An 18,141-nucleotide genomic window follows, 5' to 3' on the forward strand; every position below is an offset into this window, starting at 1 on the left:
CACCGTACACCCCATGCTGGCCCTGTTCCACGGGGTCTGGCAGTTTGGGGGGCCCAAGAGCCAGAAGCCACTGACCAGCAGGTGTCCAGACTACTGGAAAGAAGAGAAAACAGACTTAATTACTTATTTCTTTAGTTTTTTCTTTCCTTTTTACTTCCTCTTCTTTCCAGTCTTGTCAGGACCCATTTAGTTACCAAAGGTAAAGTTCTCAAATTGAGTGGGGGGGGGGGGGCTCCTGCATGACAATGGTCTGGAGCACCCCAGCCTCCAGGAGACCGCTGCTACTATCCGAGTTATATTCACTCTCATCTGAATAGGAGGAAGGCAGGGGGACCCTCTGGGCTGCGTCCAGGTGATCCTCGCTGAGGGGAAAACTGGGAGTGGGGGTGACACAGGCACCAACAGGCACAGCATCAACAGTCACTGCTGAACCCCCCTTACTACCCCCAGCCACTTCACTACCTTCTCCACCTGACACAGACACCAGCAGCCACACTATTGCTAGCCACTGTATTAGCTTTTGCACCCCCTTCACCACCCCCAGCCACTTCACCATCTTCTCTGCTATGACTATCTTCCATAGCCTCCACCTGCTCCTTCACCGACAGCACTTCAACTTCACCACCACTACTATCCCCATCATCCGCCACCACAACCTCCTTACCTGGGGTTTTCATGGCAGCAAATCTGTTGTCGTTTAGAAGCTTCTCCCTGAAGATACCACTGCCTTCCACCAGCTCTTGCCTCCTCTCCTCCAGCTTTTAATTTCTAGTTTTAAAGCCTCCATGCGTTTTTTTAAGTTCTGGTCTCTTCTTTTTGGAACCAGTGCTGTGGAGGTTCCTTACCAGCTTCAGGTCTTCCCTTGCTGCATGAAGCTCTTTACCGCAAGCTTCGTATTCCTTGAACCTCGCTGTCATACGGGAACAGAAGGTGTCCGTTGATTCCCTGGGCCCTCTGTTCCCCCACATCTCCACATCAGCCACACTTTTCTTGCTTGGCTTTTTCTTTGCCGTCGCCTGGGAAGCAGAGCCTGTATTGCTGCAGACTCTGCTTGATTTTCTCCCACCGGTCGGTATGCTGGCTGCAGCAGGCTGCTCTCCACCCCCCACCAGCCTAAAATGGTAAGTGGAGGCCCGGGACTCCTGGGATTCCATGCAGGAGGCCCTTCCCGGGAGGCTGTCACACTCCTGGGAATATGCTAGTTGGAAACTCTGCTGGCTTTGACCTAGTTCCTGGAAGTCTGGAACTCTAGTAACACACAACCTCCCTCTAGCAGTTGGAGCTGGAATTACCACGGCTGCTGGCACCAGACCTGCCCTCCAATGGGTCCTCAATAGAAATGAGCGAATCAAATCGGACAAATCGAATATCTTCATATATAATATACAGTTTTACCTCTGGAATTACCACGGGGCTGGGGGGGGGGGTCACTGAGAGGCTGGGGCTGGGGCGCCTTGTGGCTCGATGCTCAACAGAATGGGTCCTCAAAAATAGATTTTAGAAAATAATTTTTTTTTTAATTAAATAAAATAAAAATTAAATTTAGAAATCTCATTAATCCCTTTGTGAGAGGAAGGTTGTCTAGCTAAAGGAAGCCTGGATATGGGGTGAAAATCTCCTGCAGCTTGAAGAGTGTCTAGCGTGTCCGTAGAAGTTGCCCTTTGGTGAATCATTATTTTTTTTATATTTTTATATTGTCAACTTTTTGCAACATTTTGCTAAAGACATTGTGAATTTATACAAAATATTCACTAAAGCAATTTAAAAGTTGAAAAGTTGTTGGTGGTGTTTATTACCACTAATACATGGACCGCCAGCTCGATACTCACCAGAATGGGTCCTCAAAAATGGATTTTAGAAAATAAAATAAAAAAGAAAATTAAATAAAATAAAAATTAAATTAAGAAATATCATTAATCACTTCATTTGTGATGCCATATGGTCTCCCGACCCTGTTGCCACATCCAGACGCTCTGCGTCAGTAATTCTAATAGCAAAGCCTGTTATCTGCATGTCATACGGAATAACAGTATTATTTTACTGACTCAGCACACTCCCTATGCGTGTTACAGCAAGGCAAAGTGTTCCACACCCCTATTGAGGCTCTCTGTAGCCCAGAAATATCCATTTCAAATTTTTAAAAAATTTACTCATCTCTAATATTTGCCATGCAGAGTGTAAGGGAAAGGGGCTTTACAGAGCTGGACGCAGCTCCAAGGTAAAACAGCAATAATAGTTTACAATTTGTCTAGGTTTATTATTGGAAGTGCGCTGTTCTATAGACACTTATTGTGCCAGAATAGTATGGATTGGATTATTGTGTATAGCTATAGGCACTATTCTAGGCTTCAGTAATCCTCTCGAAAGAGCTGAAGATTACAGGAGACTGACAGACCATCGCTAGAGATGCAAGATCACAGCATGGTGAGACTTGTCCGAGAGAAAGGCAAAGGAAGTTGAAGGGTCTTAAGGGTGAAACTTTGATGTAGTAAGTAAGGTCATAGGTCAAATGAAGAAATCCTCACTGCATGTACTAGTATGGTCATCCCCAGCCCCCCTGGAATAGCCATGTCTAACTAAAGGAATCTAGTAAGATAGGAAACATGCATCAAGTCTATTTCAGGACATAATGGATTAGTTTGCTGATACTCAGGACAGTAGCACTTCAGATCATTTGCTACTGAAGTAATTTCATTTCCTACATTATATCTTACTTTTGAAGTTTTATAATTCCTTTAACCCTGCAAATGTGTTTGCCAGGTATATTATTAAGATCCTATGTGTAAGATCCTATGTGTATGTAGCCTTTGACATGAAAGGCAACCATAAGGCAGGTATTATTCCCACCTGTCCATCTCCTTGGAGGATATAATCGTATTACCATATAGTAGAACAAACAGTACAATCCCTTGGGGAAATTGGAAACAAGGCAAGAACTCAGTGCATACTCAACCTTATGGCCCTAGATCTATCAAGGAAGCAAGACTAATCACCTTGTCATATCATGGTTAGCTGTCTAGTTTTAGATTCCCTTTTTTTATAACTTCCTGTTCTACAAACAAAAACAGGATATAGCTCCTCAATCTTCTGAAGCTGTTCTCCAATTTATCTAATATCCTGTAATGTTTTCATGAATGATCTGGTCGTCTGGAATAAAGGCCAGGTTAAACATGGTATCCCTCTTTCCTGTTGATCTTCATGCGTAGTTACACAGATGCCATCAAGACTTTGAAACTTTGATAGTATTCTAGAAATACTTGGTCAAAGATCAAATGAAAAGCTGCAAATGGGGTCAAACAGCAATATGCCAGGCAGTGGGGTTGTCTTCTTCAAGGCCATAAGGAAGGTGTTACTGTGAGCGCTCACCACCCCGCTCTCCCAGCCGGGCCGCAAATCGCTTCACGGGACGCGCCCACATGCGAATCGCCACCCGCCTCTCACCTGCCTCCACTCTGTCCTCTGGTTACCGGCGCGCACGCCCCCACCTCCTGGGGTGTGCGCACGCCAGCTTCTTGAAATTTAAAGGGCCAGTGCACCATTGATTGGTGCCTGGTCCTTCTGCCAGGTTATTAAAGTCAGCTCTACCCCTTCCTCCCTACTGGATCTTCAGTGCCCATTGCCTGAGATTAAGCATACTTTTGTCTGTTTGCCTTGCCCGTGTTCTAGACCCTTCCCCTACGTTTTTGACTACGCACCTTTTTTGCCTGCCTTGACCTTCTGCTAAGTCCGACCACACCTTTGCCTTATCCATCTGTACCTCGCCTGCCCAGCTATGTGTGGTCGAGTCATATCAGGGGTAGCGACCTTGTGGCGGGCTCTGGGGAAGACCAGCGCACCTTAGACTCCGATCCCCGATACGGCCCATGTCTTCAGGGACACAGGTCAGTGGATCCAAATCCAGCATCGTTACAGAAGGTATCTTAGGTCTAGGACCAGGAAAATAAGGATTTTAAAGGGTTTACAGAAAAAGAAACCTATCATAAACTGTTTAATAAATAAATTAGTATTGAAAATTTTACCTTTCCGTGGTCTTTTAGGCTTTTTGATGTAAGCTGTCTGATCTGTTGTATTCATTGCCACACTTCCTGTATAGGGTACATGCTGTGATGGACTTTCTGTTGCTGCTGTACACTCTAGCTGGGAATTCACCCAACTCTGTCTTGCTCTATCTAGACTATAAAGCCCTTTACAAGATTGGCATTAGACATCAGTTGGAGCAATGAAGATAACAGAGCAGATAGTTTGTTTCAGAAGCGGAAGAAAAGCTTGAAAGATCAAATAAAGTCAATACAATAACTAGTAAATAAAATATATTAAAATAAAACGCATGAAAGGTTTGTGTTTTAGACATGTAAAATAGGTTTTATCAGTTATTGAAAGTACAGGCAGTAAACACAATGGCACAATATTGGAGTTGTGTTTTGAAATGAAGATGGTTTTACAAGTTTCATAGAAAGAAATTTCAATAAGGAATGGGGTACTGGGCAATATATGATCACATCTTCCAATACTTCCTGAACATCTATGAAGATAACCCCTATCCATATTCCTAAATCGAGTATAACACTGAGCAATGAGCCCCCAAAAGAAAAGCAAATCCTGCTATGGCTGACCTAGCACATCCATATGTTACATGGTCCATAAATTCCAGGAGCGATACATGTGATGATCAGTACATGTATATTTAGAAAAGGGCTTGTGGTAAGCATTCTCATTTAATTAAATGATGGCACATGGCTAGAACATGCCGAGGATTAGACCTCTAAGGCTCTCGCCGATAGTGAAAATAAAGTGTTCCCTACACACCAGTGCTGCCACCCACCTAGCTATGGTGGGAGCAACAGCAAGCCAATTCCACTTCAATAGGGCCACACTGCAGTATTCTGCACACCCAGGTGGCTATGGGCCACCATGCAGGAAAATAACAATTAAGGGGACTCAGTGCTATACCAGCACCATGTCTTCTTCATTCGAGCAATAAATAGGGATTTCAGAGATTGGACCCCCACTTTGAAATGGAAATAGCTCTTTAAATTTACTTTTAGCCAACTACCAAAGAGTTAAAAGATTTTTTAAGGCTTTATCATCTTTTTAGTCTTTGTGGTTTAGTATCACACATGGCGTCCATCTCATGAGCAATGGTAATTGTGTCAAAATCTATAAGTCTGGTCAGGAATTCAGCTATTTTAGATGAATACACCATGTCTCAGCTAAGACACTCAGATTTGTTTTGTATAAGAAGTCCGAGTTGGCGATCGATTAAAGATGTTCTCCTCAGATGTTGTTCCATCATTTTTAATATGGATCTAATAAAGATATGTTGTCTTTCAATGTTTGGCAGTAAAAGTAAATGCTTTCAAATTTGGACATGTTTTCATGTAAAAGGGAACGCAGATGAGGTGGAATTTCTCGAGCCTCTGTGATAAGGATTAACATTATTAACATTATGAAGTATGAATCATATAAGCTTCACTGCTAAAAGGGAGATGTCACTTCAAAGGCATTTAACATTTAACATTGAAAAATAGTTGTGTCATGTAGTTTTACACATGAAGTATTGTCATACTGTCCAATGTAACAGCAATAAAAATACCAACCACATTCTAAACCTATGTAAAATGGATGAATACTAGGGATCGACCGTTATCTTTTTTTTAGGGCCAATATTGATAATCGGTGGAGGTTAGGGCCGATAGCCGATAACTTATACCGATATTCCGGTATAAGTTATCGGCTATTTATCCCCCCGCTACACCGCTGCAGATCATTGATTTAAAGCGGGCGCTTTAAATCAATGCACTGCAGTGGCTTTTGCGGTGCCATAGGCCGCCGCCGCCACCCGCTTCTCTCCCCCTGCCTGTCCGGGGGTCCTGAGACCTATCACCGCCACCGCTCCCCCCACCGCCGCACCGCACCGCGACCGCTGCCGCCGCACCCACGACCGCCCCCCGACCCGCCGCACCGCGACCGCCACCCCACACCGGCCCCATTGCCTCCCCCATTTTATAATTACCTGTTCCCGGGGACCACTCCACATCTGGCTCCGGTGGCGTCCTCCTGAACTGTCACTGTGCGCACTGACGGTGACGTCACGTCGCACACGTCACGTCACTCGTCATTGCGCACAGTGTAACGCAGGACGCAGCAGGAGCAAGAAGTAGCGTGGGCTCCGGGAACAGGTAATTATAAAACCGGGCATGGGGGAGGCAATGGGGGCGGTGCGGTGTGCGGTGCGACGCGGTGCAGCGGGTCGGGGAGGGGCGGTCGTGGTGCGGTGGGTCAGGGGGGGCGGTCGCGGTGCGGCGGGTCGGGGGGGGGCGGTCGTGGTGCAGTGGGGGCGGTGAGGGGGCGCGGCATTATCGGCTTATCGGCAAGGTAATTGCCGATACCGATAATGCCCAAAATCGCGATTATCGGCCGATAATATCGGCCATACCGATAATCGGTCGATCCCTAATGAATACAACTATTAGAACTATCTGGTATTAGAAATGAGTGAAGTTACAGTACTTAAATTCGTCACAAACTTCTCGGCTCGGTGGTTGCTGACTTTAGCCTGCATAAATTAGTTCAGTTTTCAGGTTCTCCGGTGGGCTGGAAAAGGTAGATACTGTCCTAGGAGAGAGTCTCCAGCCCACCGGAGCACCTGAAAGCTGAACTAATTTATGCAGGATAAAGTCAGCAACCGCCGAGCCGAGAAGTTCGTGACGAATCAAATGACCGTAACTTCGCTTATCTCTATCTGGTATGATAAGCCAATACCAATGTCTCAGAGTGGATTGTATTACTGGCTGCAGCAGGATATACATGCCAGCCAGAATAACTTGTGATGAGCGGCATAGGCCATATTCGAATTTGCCATATATATTTGTCATATATTCGTGAAATTCGCATATTCGATATATTCGTTTTTTTCGCAAATGCAAAAATATATGCGCATATGCGAACATATATATGTGCATATTCGCGAATATTGAGCCCTCCCTTCTTTACTGGTATAGGGAACTAATGGGCTAGTGCAGTGGTCTCCAATCTGCGGACCTCCAGATGTTGCAAAACTTCAACTTCCAGCATGCCCGGACAGCCGTTGGCTGTCCGGGCATGCTGGAGTTGTAGTTTTGCAACATCTGGAGGTCCGCAGGTTGGAGACCACTGCACTAGCCCATTAGTTCCCTATACCATTAAAGAAGGGAGGGCTCAATATTCGCGAACATGCACACATGCGAAGAGCAGAGAGGGATGCAGTGATCACTGTGATGTGTAAAACAAGAAAAGCAGAAGACTTGAAAAAAGCTGCACTCACCCACTGAGAAGTATTAGTACAAACGATGCTTTATTCCAAGTGTCCATACAGCAGACGGCAAGTCAATAGCTGGAGGTGTGGGGAGCGAGAGCCAAAGCTCTCAGGTGCGGGGGGGCCTACCACTAGACATCACTGTGAAGTGTACTGTGAACAAAAAAAAAAAAATCTAATATTCTTAATTGTGAAGATATAGTGCTATATTCGCAATATCGCACATTCACGAATTCGCGAATATTGCGAATATAGCACTATATTAAAATTCGATTAAAATTCGAATTTCGAATATTCGTGAGCAACACTAAGAACAACACACCTTTTACATGGCATAATGTGTCCTGACATGAAAATATATAGGAAACATGCAGACAGAATATAATATAGGAAGTGTGGTAAATTTTTGAGTCATAATATCAGGAGAAGGCAAAGTTAGAGGTGAATTCTTAAATGAACCTCTTCCTGATTCAATTTTTTCAAAGAAGAAACTTGATATGGCTACTGCTGCCTCCCAGGTAAAGAGATTTTTTGCATATGTCAGGATTTTTTATTTTTGTATTCCAGATACTTGAAGCTTCCTAGATAGAAACTTCTTTTTGTTGTGTGTGCTATTGCAGGGCATTATCTATAAATGTTTACGTCTTACCAGCATATTGTCTTTAGGGAATGAGGAATGATGTGAATATGTTGTGCCCTTCCTCATGCTATATCTTCCGGTGCTTATCCTAACTGTGTTGACTTGCAGTAAAATCTTATTTTCTGTGTAAACTGTATATTTGCATTGCTTTTGTATTGTGCATTTTTGGTTGTAGTTTTTGTGCTTTCTGGCAACATGGCACTAGGGAATTCCAGCCCCATGCACCATGCTGCTGTTATAAGGTGGTAGGTAGGAGCTGATTGGTGCATGTATGATCATTTGTAGATAGTTTTCCATGCTTCCATGAACAACTAAGGTTTTCTCCCAAAGTTTTGTAAGTGAACCTAGTTGAAACATATTGGGCTAAAGCTCCACTGGGAAGTGAGCAGCCTGAAAGAAATGACTGCTGGAGCAGCATTGGGATAGAAAGCATAGGTGGTAATGGGCTGAAAGACTGAAAGGGAGAATATATAAACCTTTAGAGAAAATAACCCCCCAACCTGGCAGGATCACAGGATATGGGCTATGGATTGAGAGATACCACTCAATTCCTACTGGAAGAGCACATGGTCAAAAAGCCTTATGTACAGAGGTGCGAGATGGGCAGAGTAAGACTCGGTAGAGGAGTGTACTTACCCTGGAAGTGAGAGCAAGAGAGAGACAGCTTAAGGATATGAGAATAAAAAGCTGTGGTAGGAGTCAAGTATCACTGTGAGTATCTCTTGAGTCTTAACAAGTGAGCCTTTGTCCCAGGGGTTTAGAGCTAGAGAACCAGGTTAGGGTTAGTCCAAGCCACGCTGGAACCACCAGTTTACTGTGCAGTCAAGTTTTGTGCCTTTTCATGAGAACCTCCACGTTTTTTAACTTTGTATGTATATACTGTAAATGTTGCAAACGGACTATGTATGCATTACCAGTTATAGCCATTTACTGGTCTCACCGGTCACATACTGTATATGCAGAGAGACTGTGGAGGCCAGTGAATATCTGTAATGTCATATACGCAAATGTGTGATGTAATCGCAGCCCATCTGGTGAGGGACATAGGAGTGTTGGTGGAGCTGGAGTGATCGCAAATTTAGATGTGAGTTTAAGGAGTTATCGACCACAAGGTGTTTTAAGTACATACCTGTCAGACAGTAGTGGACATGCTTAGGAAGAATCTTTGCTTGTCTTGAGGCTAAATGGCTATGTTGTAAGATTACCATAAAGTTGAGGGTATCTTTTTGTGAACTGACTATTTCCTGTTGGAGTTCCTTCCCTCAAACTGCAAATCCTATAATTCCATGTTTGTAAGTGTGAGGTCTCTTTTCTCCCTCCCACACATCAGCCACCCCACCCATTAAAACACAACTGTGATCCCTTAACCCCTTGCCGCAAATGGACGTTCATTAACGTCCAACTGTGGCTCCCAAGGTATGACGCGCGCTCAGAAGGTAAGCGTGCATCATACCCGGTGGGTCCCAGTTGCTAAAGACAACCAGGTCCCATGGCTAATGCCAGACTTCGCCAATCGAGCTGATTGATGTCCGGCATTAACCCTTTAGATGCAGCGATCAAACTTGATCGCAGCGTCTAAAATGAAAGTAAACATTGTCAGGTTAGCTCAGTGGTGCTGTTCGGGACCGCTACAGTGAAATCACGGCATCCTGAACAGCTTGCAGGATGCAAGGAGGATCCCTACCTGCCTCCTCGCTGTCAGATCAACGCAGGAGCAGTCGAGCGGCGATAACACTGATTAATGCCATGCTATTGCATGGCAGTGATCAGTGTAGGAAATCAGTGAAAGTGAAAAATATGAAAATAAAGTGTTAATAAATTTGATTTAACCCCTTCCCTAATAAAAGTTAGCATTACCCCCACCCCCTTTTCCCATAAAAAACAACAACTGTGTAAATAAAAATAAACACATGGGGAATCGCCACGTGCGTAAATGTCCGAACTATAAAAATATATCATTAATTAAACCACATGGTCAATGGCGTACACGTAAAAAAAAATGCAAAATCCCAAATTGTGTATTTTTGGCCACTTTTTATACCATAACAAATAAATAAAAAGTGATCAAAAAGTCCGATCAAAACAAAAATGGTACCAATAAAAATTTCAGATCATGGTGCAAAAAATAAGCCCTCATACCGCCCCTTATATGGAAAAATAAAAGTTATAGCGGTCAGAAGAGGACATTTTTCCATGTATTAATTTTGGTGCATGTAGTTATATTTGTTTTTTAGCAGCAAAATAAAATCAAACCTATATAAATATAAGGTGCAATTTTTACCGAAAACTGCACCGCGTAGAAACAGAAGCTGCTAAAAATGACAAAATGGCTTTTATTTATTTTTTTCAGTTTTGCCCCCCAAATAATTTTTTTTCTGGTTTTGCCATAGATTTTGTAGTGGAATTATTAATGGTATTACAAATGAAAATTGTTGCAGCAAAGAACAAGCCCTTATATGGATTTTTAGGTGGAAAATTGAAAGTGTTATAATTTTTAGAAGTGGCAAAATGAAAAATCGCCAAAGAGGGAAGGGGTTAAATGCAATAGACCAGTGGTTTCAGCTTCATTGTTTAACAGCTTTTTGATCTTCCTCCCACCCAGCACTATGTTATGAATTGCACTAACTATTCAGGTCCTGTAGCATAGTCAAATAAATAAAAATCCCCAAATACCGCACCCCTGTCCCAACTTGTATGCTATTTTTTAACTACCAGAAAAACCTTAATGGGGTTATCCACCATAAGGTGACTTTAGTACTTACCTGCCAGACACTAATGGACATGCTTAGGAAGGATCTGTATTTGTGTTGAGGCTAAATGGCTATGTTGTGAGTTCACCATAGCGATGCTGCTATCTTTTTAGGAAATGGCTATTTCCTATTTGATTTCCCTCCAACTACAAGTCACAGTATTTCTTGTTTGTAAGTGTGAGGTCACTTTTCTCCCTTTCACACCAGCCACCATACCCATTGAAGTGCACATTAGGAACAATTCCCTACAGCCCTGTAGAGAATAACCCTTCCACACCCAATGATTGCTCCACCCATTGAAGCAAAAACACGCTCCCATTGAACACCTGACTAGTGATGTAATGTCTTGGACTTCACGGCAACCTAGGAAAACCTGTTTAGCAGCTTTCTGTTTGCTGCTAAACATTAAAATTGGGGCAAAGATCACATAAGAATTGCAAAACCACCATCACACACATGTACATACATTACATTATGAACTACACTAACTTTAAAGCCACCGTAGCATAGTCAAATAAAAAAATACTGGAATACCCCTTTAACGGGATACTCCACTAGAAAACATTTTTTTTAATCAACTGGTGCCAGAAAGTTAAACAGATTTGTAAATTACTTCTATTTAAAAATCTTAACCCTTCTAGTACTGTATGTTCCACAGGAAGTTTTTTTCTTTTTGCTCTTTGCTTTTTGCTCTTTGGAGACAATCCCCATAGCAAACCTATCCTGCTCTGGACAGTTTCAAAAATGGACAGAGGTGTCAGCAGAGTGCACTGTGGTCAATCAGAAAGGAAATTCAAAAAGAAAATAACTTCCCGCGGGGCATACAGCAGCTAATAAATACTGGAAGGGTTAAGAGTTTTACATAGAAGTAATTTACAAATATGATTAACTTTCTGGCACCAGTTGATAAAAAAAAAAAAAATGTTTTCCAGGGGAGTACCCCCTTATGAATTTAACCAGCACAGAATTTTGGACCTAATAAGATACAGCATGTGCTATAGCTGAAGGCAGCATGCTTTAATAGTTACATATTGCTGTCTTTTGCTCAGTTTATGACCAGGTTCACGGTAGGTAAATTGTCTGACTCCAGGTAAGTAATAAGGTCTTTTCACTATATAGATCCCTATCTGAGAATTAATCTTTCCCGGTGATATCCATTTATATGCATTGGCTTTCTAATTGTGTTTGATTTGTAGAGTCTATACTGGTACTGTGCAGCTGCATGGCACAACACATGCATCAGAGTTATATCCTAAACCTATGGTGGGGACTAGAATATGGGGAATTGTGAATTTTAATTATTTACTCCTTTGCTTCTGTAACATTTTCCAAGTGCTGCTATGTTATTCACCGAAGCTACGCTATGTAAAATACAAGAAAATGTGCCTGTGATCTTCCAGAGAAGGGTTTGTATGCCCATCAGCGCACAACAACTACAAGCCCTTTGATATCAATAAATAATGCTTCCCTACACACAGCTGACTAAATGCTAATGACTTATTTATGGAGTGTTTTACCGGGGAGATAAATAAAGATGTTTCTTTTTTCCTATATGTAGATGGGGTAGAACATTCCAATTATAAAAGTGATGACGTAATGCAAATGCCATTCCAGCACCTGACCACAAGCCTCCTCTGTTGAGAATTCAGGGTATACCTGTGGCTAATATCTCAATAGGTGCCAGCAGTGCTCTGATACAGCTAGTATTGGGGGCCTCCTGATGGGGGCACTCTCATTTATCAGCTCTGCTTCATAGTTTAATCGAAAAGGAAAAAACTGTAGTATGGACATACTCAGTTAAACATAACTTTTAATAATTGTAGTAAAAATTACATAGACACCACAACATATATAAATACATTTCCTCTGCTCATGTGGGATATATGACTTAGGATCTATAAAGGTCCCAAGTCATGTATCCCATGTGTCCTTTTGTCCATAGTGACATCATTTCCCCCTGCATTGGCTACAATAGTATGTACATACAGTAAGGGATTCATGCAAGACCACACACTGACAATGGTGGCACTGTTTCTGGAAGAGAGCAGCCATGCTTTTTTTAACATTATATACCTTTAAAGGGGTACTCCACTGCCCCAGCATTCTGAATATGTAGCTCCAAAAGCTGGATGCAGGCTGCGGGGTTGTGACATCATGGTTACGCCCCCTTGTGGCATCACACCACACCCCCTCAATGCAAGTCTATGGGAGGGGCCCACAACCAGCTTTCGGAACAAAATTTTCCGAACACTGGGGCAACGGAGTACCCCTTTAATATTAATGGCTGATTCGAAGGTCCAATGTGCTGGAGTCTCTTCATCACCAAGTACAGCTTTGTACATTTTGTAGCACTACATGTATGTGGTGTCCCGGTACCGGATTGCATCCATTACCTTGTGGTGAGGTCCCCAAAGTCAGAGTCCCTAGGTACCAGTGGGATCCTCTTCTATAGTTAGCCCCTAGTCACCCCTTTATTAATTAAAATTATTCAAATTCTAATTGTCTATATGTATATAAAGTGTACTTACCTTGTTGTGAGTGTCGCAGGACCTGCGGGTCACGTGATGCGTTCCAGAACTCTATGGTTTTTACTCAAGGACCTTTGGAGGTAGTCAGGTGATCATCCACCAAGATTTGTAACGGTGAGTGACAGCTGACATGGACCAATCCAAAGCGGCCCTGCCCCTGCCCATATAAGGGAGCGGCGGCCATTAATCTGTCTCTTTCCTTGTGGGCTGCTGATGAGGACGGATCTGCACAGCTGTCATCGGCAACCACTAGGCCAAAGCCTTGCGGCAACGGCCATCATTCCAAAACTGTGAGTTACTTCAATTCCCTATTTCTCCGCAAGATCACTGGACCTAAACAGACCCCTAAATCCAGCGGATCTCTGCAAAACCTAATTCTACTAATCTCAGGATAACTTATCGGTCCTAAGCAACTGTCAGTCACTGCTGTGCTGATAATAGACTCTGTTACTAAGACTGTTACCGTTACTGAATGTACTGCAATTCATCAGTAAAGTTCCTGCAAGTTCAAGTTCAGCACTGCCGTGGACAATCATTTATTTCTGCACGCACCTATCAATTCTGGGAAGGGTGGCGATAGGCCTAGCAACTACCTCAGCGTATTAACCCTCACCCTGGCGTCACGAGTGACAAGAGTTAAATTAACCCCAACACAGCAACACCCCAACTACACCATACCCCCCAAGGGCTACCACAAAGCCTTTTTGGCGTCGCACGAACAGGATTCGGGTGTGTGTGCCTACTACTGTTGCCACTAGTGAAAGTGTACTCCCCCCCAAGTAACGGACTTTATTCATGTACTGTAACTTATACTCCAGAGTAAGGGGTTGCACGCACGTAGCTGTGTGGAGAAAGTGCGCATGTAAAGTAAGGGGGGAGGCGAACAGCACAGCGGAGTTACAAGTTGTGAGTGAAAGAGCTGAAGTTGGCGCGGGGCCTTCCTGCGCACGTGATCCAGAGACCCCGCCCACCGAGGCCCTCGGTGCCGTGGTGGCCATTTTGTTGGAGTCTAGTGCCGGAGACCAACAAAGAGAGATAGCTCAGCGCGGGAAAAGGCGCAGAGTGCGACAGCGGGTTGGAAGTTGTAAGGAGCCGGAACAGTACGGGATTCTGAGACACCAGATTGCCGAATTGAAGTCTTATATAGAGTCACTTCAGCTGCCGATCAATGCACTCAAATTTCAACTAAAAGCTGTTGAGTTTCAAGTCACCTCTCTCAAATTTGAAATCTACGCTCTCAAGTTCCAGATTAGAGAACAACTGCGTATTTCCTCGGGTCCTAGGAATTCAAGATTTATTTAAAGGGTCAGCATACCAAATGCAAAGATGTCAGAGCCTGCAACGCCACAGTCCCCACCTGAACAGAAAGGGGGCGATGCTCCCGTGACCCCACCAATGCGGTCTCCACCCCTAGGCAGAAGAGTGTTGCCGCCTTCGCCAACACTTTCTGCTCCACAGAGACGTGCTCTCCCTGTGATCCCAGCAAGACCTTCATCGCAGGCGGAGCAGAATCCGGCAAGCCCATCTCCTGTCTCTCCCTATGTATTGGGAGCCCCTGTTGCTGCACCTGTCTTCTTGGGGAATCCTGTGCTTCCCAAGTACAATGGTGATCCTTTTTCATTGAGAGACTTTAAAGAGAAGTTCTACAGCCTCTTTGGATTTTATACATTACCTTCTGGGACAGCTCCGGGGACCCACCTTGGAGGAACTTCGCACCTGGCCAGCGGCTGACAAAGCCACAGTGGGACAGATTTTTGAAGGACTTTCTCAGGTGTTCGAATCTCATTCCCCCTCAGAGGTACGCCTCAAACTATATGAACGACGTCAGAAACCAGGGGAGACTCTCAGGGCATATGCAGTAGCTTTACAGAGCACATTAGAGGCGTAACAGAAGTTGGATGGCATCACGCCCGATCAGGGCAACCGAGTATTGATGGACCCTTTTATAGAAGGGGCACTGAACAAATGGGACAAAGCTCAACTGAGGATGTTGGCCGTGCAAAACCCTGACATGACTTTCCCAGCTTTTGAGAGACTAGTGGTTAAAGTGATAGAATCAGGATCCCAGACAGAGGAGGCTAGTGTTCCCGCTACAGAATCTCCGGGGCCCTCGCCCCAGCCACCTGTCCCTTCTCAGCCTGCCCTGCCAACACCTTCTTCTAGCCCTTGGACAGCTGACCTACAAGACATTAAGCAGGACCTTGAGCAGTTAGCCAAGGCTTTTAAAGAAATGGCTGTGCGGCCAAATCCTTCAAGATCTGCAACACCGCCACCTAAGAAACCTGACCCCCGCCCTGCTAATCCACCTAATACCCCTCTTGTGAGACCACCTGGAAATCAGAGACCTGTCTTTAGTTATTGTAACAAGAATGGACACTGGAAGAGCCAATGCTGGGCTTTAAATGGGCGTCCCCTGGGGTCGAGGACCACACCCCAGGAGTAGCTGCTGAAGGTCCAGAACTAACCAGCCACAAGAAAGGACTGTCTATGTATGTCGCTCCTTGTCCTTATTTACAGGTGATAGTTGAAGGTATCCGGTTACAAGCTCTGATAGATACAGGGTCTCAGATGTCCACTATCCCGCAGGGGTTTTTCTATAAGTATTGGGGTCCAGAAAGGTTGTGTGAACCTAAAGAAGCAGAGTTTAGAGTAATCGCAGGGAACGGGAAACCAGTACCCAGGCATGGCTACTGGGAGCCCACGGTGAAGGTAGGAACACGTGTTAGAAAGGCAGGGTGTGATTGTCACCAATGTTAGGGATGAAGGGGCAGCTGACTTCATCTTAGGCATGAATATTATGAGGCACTGTTTTGATGATATTGTCTGTGCACTGCATGCATCTCTCCCTCACTTGTCACCTCCAGGCCGGCGAGCTGCCCAGCACCACCTCAAAATACTCCAAGCAGAACAAAAGTTTGTGAATCCTCAAAGAGAAATCTGTCGAGTAAGGATTAAAGATATACGTGCCGTTAGTCTACAGCCACAGGCGGAGACAGTTATTTGGTGTCGTGCCCGACCCGGGGTGAAAAATCTAGATTATCAAGCGCTCTTGGAACCCATCATACTGGAAGATTGTCCCTTGGTGAGAGCAGCTAGAAGCCTGGTAACGGTACGTAAAGGGAAAGTTCCAGTGAGACTCGTTAATCTCTCTCAAGTTGCTGTCCGACTACCCAAGTATACCCCTGTTGCTACCCTGCATCATTTAGAAATCAGAGATGTGGTCTCGAAGTCACAAGTGGCCCAACGAGGACCTTACCAGAATCCTGCGGAACCTTGGTGGGGCCAACTACAAATAGGAGACGAAGACACCCCCAAGGAACAGGTGGAAGGAGTCATCCAAGTAGCTAAGAAATATCAAGAAACTTTCAGCAAGTTCCCCACAGACTTTGGCAGGACCACAATGATTAAACATCGGATTCTTACTGGAGACAGTCCACCCATTAAGGAGAGGCATCGCCCTGTGGCTCCTGGAATGTATCAGACCATAAAGAAGATGCTCGTGGAGATGAAAGAAGCTGATGTCATCCAAGAAAGCCACACTTGGGCCACACCTTTGGTCCTGGTGAAGAAAAAATATGGGACTATCCGCTTTTGCGTAGATTACTGGAAGCTGAACGGCATAACTCACAAGGATGCCTACCCTCTTCCCCGTATTGAAGAATCCTTGACTACACTGGGGTCTGCCACCTACTTTTCCACACTGGATTTGACGAGCGGTTACTGGCAGGTGCCAATGGCGGAGGAGGATAGAGAGAAGACAACATTTGTGACCCCCATGGGACTCTTGGAGTTCAAAAGTATGCCCTTTGGATTGTGCAATGGACCGGCTACTTTCCCACGCTTAATGGAGCGATGTTAGGGACATCTTAACTTCCAGAGTGTGCTGTTGTATCTGGATGACGTCATTGTCTATTCCTGGACATATCAGGAACACCTGGAGCACATGAAAGAGGTTTTCCAAGTCTTTATCTAACATGGGCACAAGGTTAAACCCTCCAAATGTCACCTGCTGAAGCCACAAGTACACTATCTGGGACATGTCATCCGTGCTCAAGGAGTCCAGCCTGATCCAGACAAAGTGAGTGCTGTGAAACAGTGGCCTACTCCCAGGACATTGCAAGATGTCCGAAGCTTCCTGGGATTTGCCGGGTATTACTGACGCTTCACCCCCCACTTTGCTCAAATTGCTGGGCCCTTAACCGAGTTACTGAGAGGGACTGCCCGGGAGAATAATAATGGGAGGCTACCCATACAGTGGGCCGAAGAACAAGAAGATTCCTTCCGAGCCCTGAAGTATCTCCTCACGGAACCCCCCATTTTGGCGTATCCCGATTACAGCCTGCCATTCCGTTTATATACAGACGCTAGCTTCGAAGGTCTGGGAGCAGTCTTATCTCAATTGCAAGATGGCAAAGAGAGAGTAATTGCCTACACCAGCCGACATCTCCGAGGCGCCGAGAAGAATGATGCTAACTACAGCTCCTTCAAACTGGAGCTCCTGGCCCTGGTCTGGGCCATTACTGAGTAGTTTAAAGACTATCTAGCGGCTATTCCCTTAACGGTCTACACTGATAACAATTCCTTGGCCCATTTGAACACTGCTAAGTTGGGAGCTCTGGAACAGCGCTGGGCCTCTCGACTGGCCAATTATGATTTCAACATCAAGTACCACAGTGGAAAGACTAATGTTAATGCGGATGTACTTTCTCGCATGGCCCCGGGGGAAGCACCTCCTGCTGAAGATGTGTGGAAGATGTGGAGATGCCTCCCTTCTACTGCAGGTTCGTGAGCCAGAGTGCTCTAACTGCCCAGGAGGGTGACGGACCTGAATTTCCCAAAGTCCCTGAAGATTTGTCCACGTGGAAGACGCTTCAGGATGAGAACCGGGTCATCGGGGACCTCTTAGACTATTGTCTCCACAAAAAAGTG

General features: G+C 44.7%; 1 long non-coding RNA gene across 3 annotated transcripts in view; it reads right to left on the minus strand.

The window, feature by feature from the left end:
* LOC130355387 (uncharacterized) overlaps window positions 1–18,141 on the minus strand; it is a 119,078-nt gene that overhangs the window by 55,751 nt on the left and 45,186 nt on the right. For all 3 annotated transcript variants that reach the window (XR_008888501.1, XR_008888500.1, XR_008888502.1), the window contains exon 2: window positions 7,304–7,447. This is a non-coding gene — a long non-coding RNA (uncharacterized LOC130355387). The remainder of the gene's footprint in view (window positions 1–7,303; window positions 7,448–18,141) is intronic.

Source organism: Hyla sarda, chromosome 1 (assembly GCF_029499605.1).
Source record: "Hyla sarda isolate aHylSar1 chromosome 1, aHylSar1.hap1, whole genome shotgun sequence".
In the NCBI taxonomy this organism is placed as follows: domain Eukaryota; kingdom Metazoa; phylum Chordata; class Amphibia; order Anura; family Hylidae; genus Hyla; species Hyla sarda.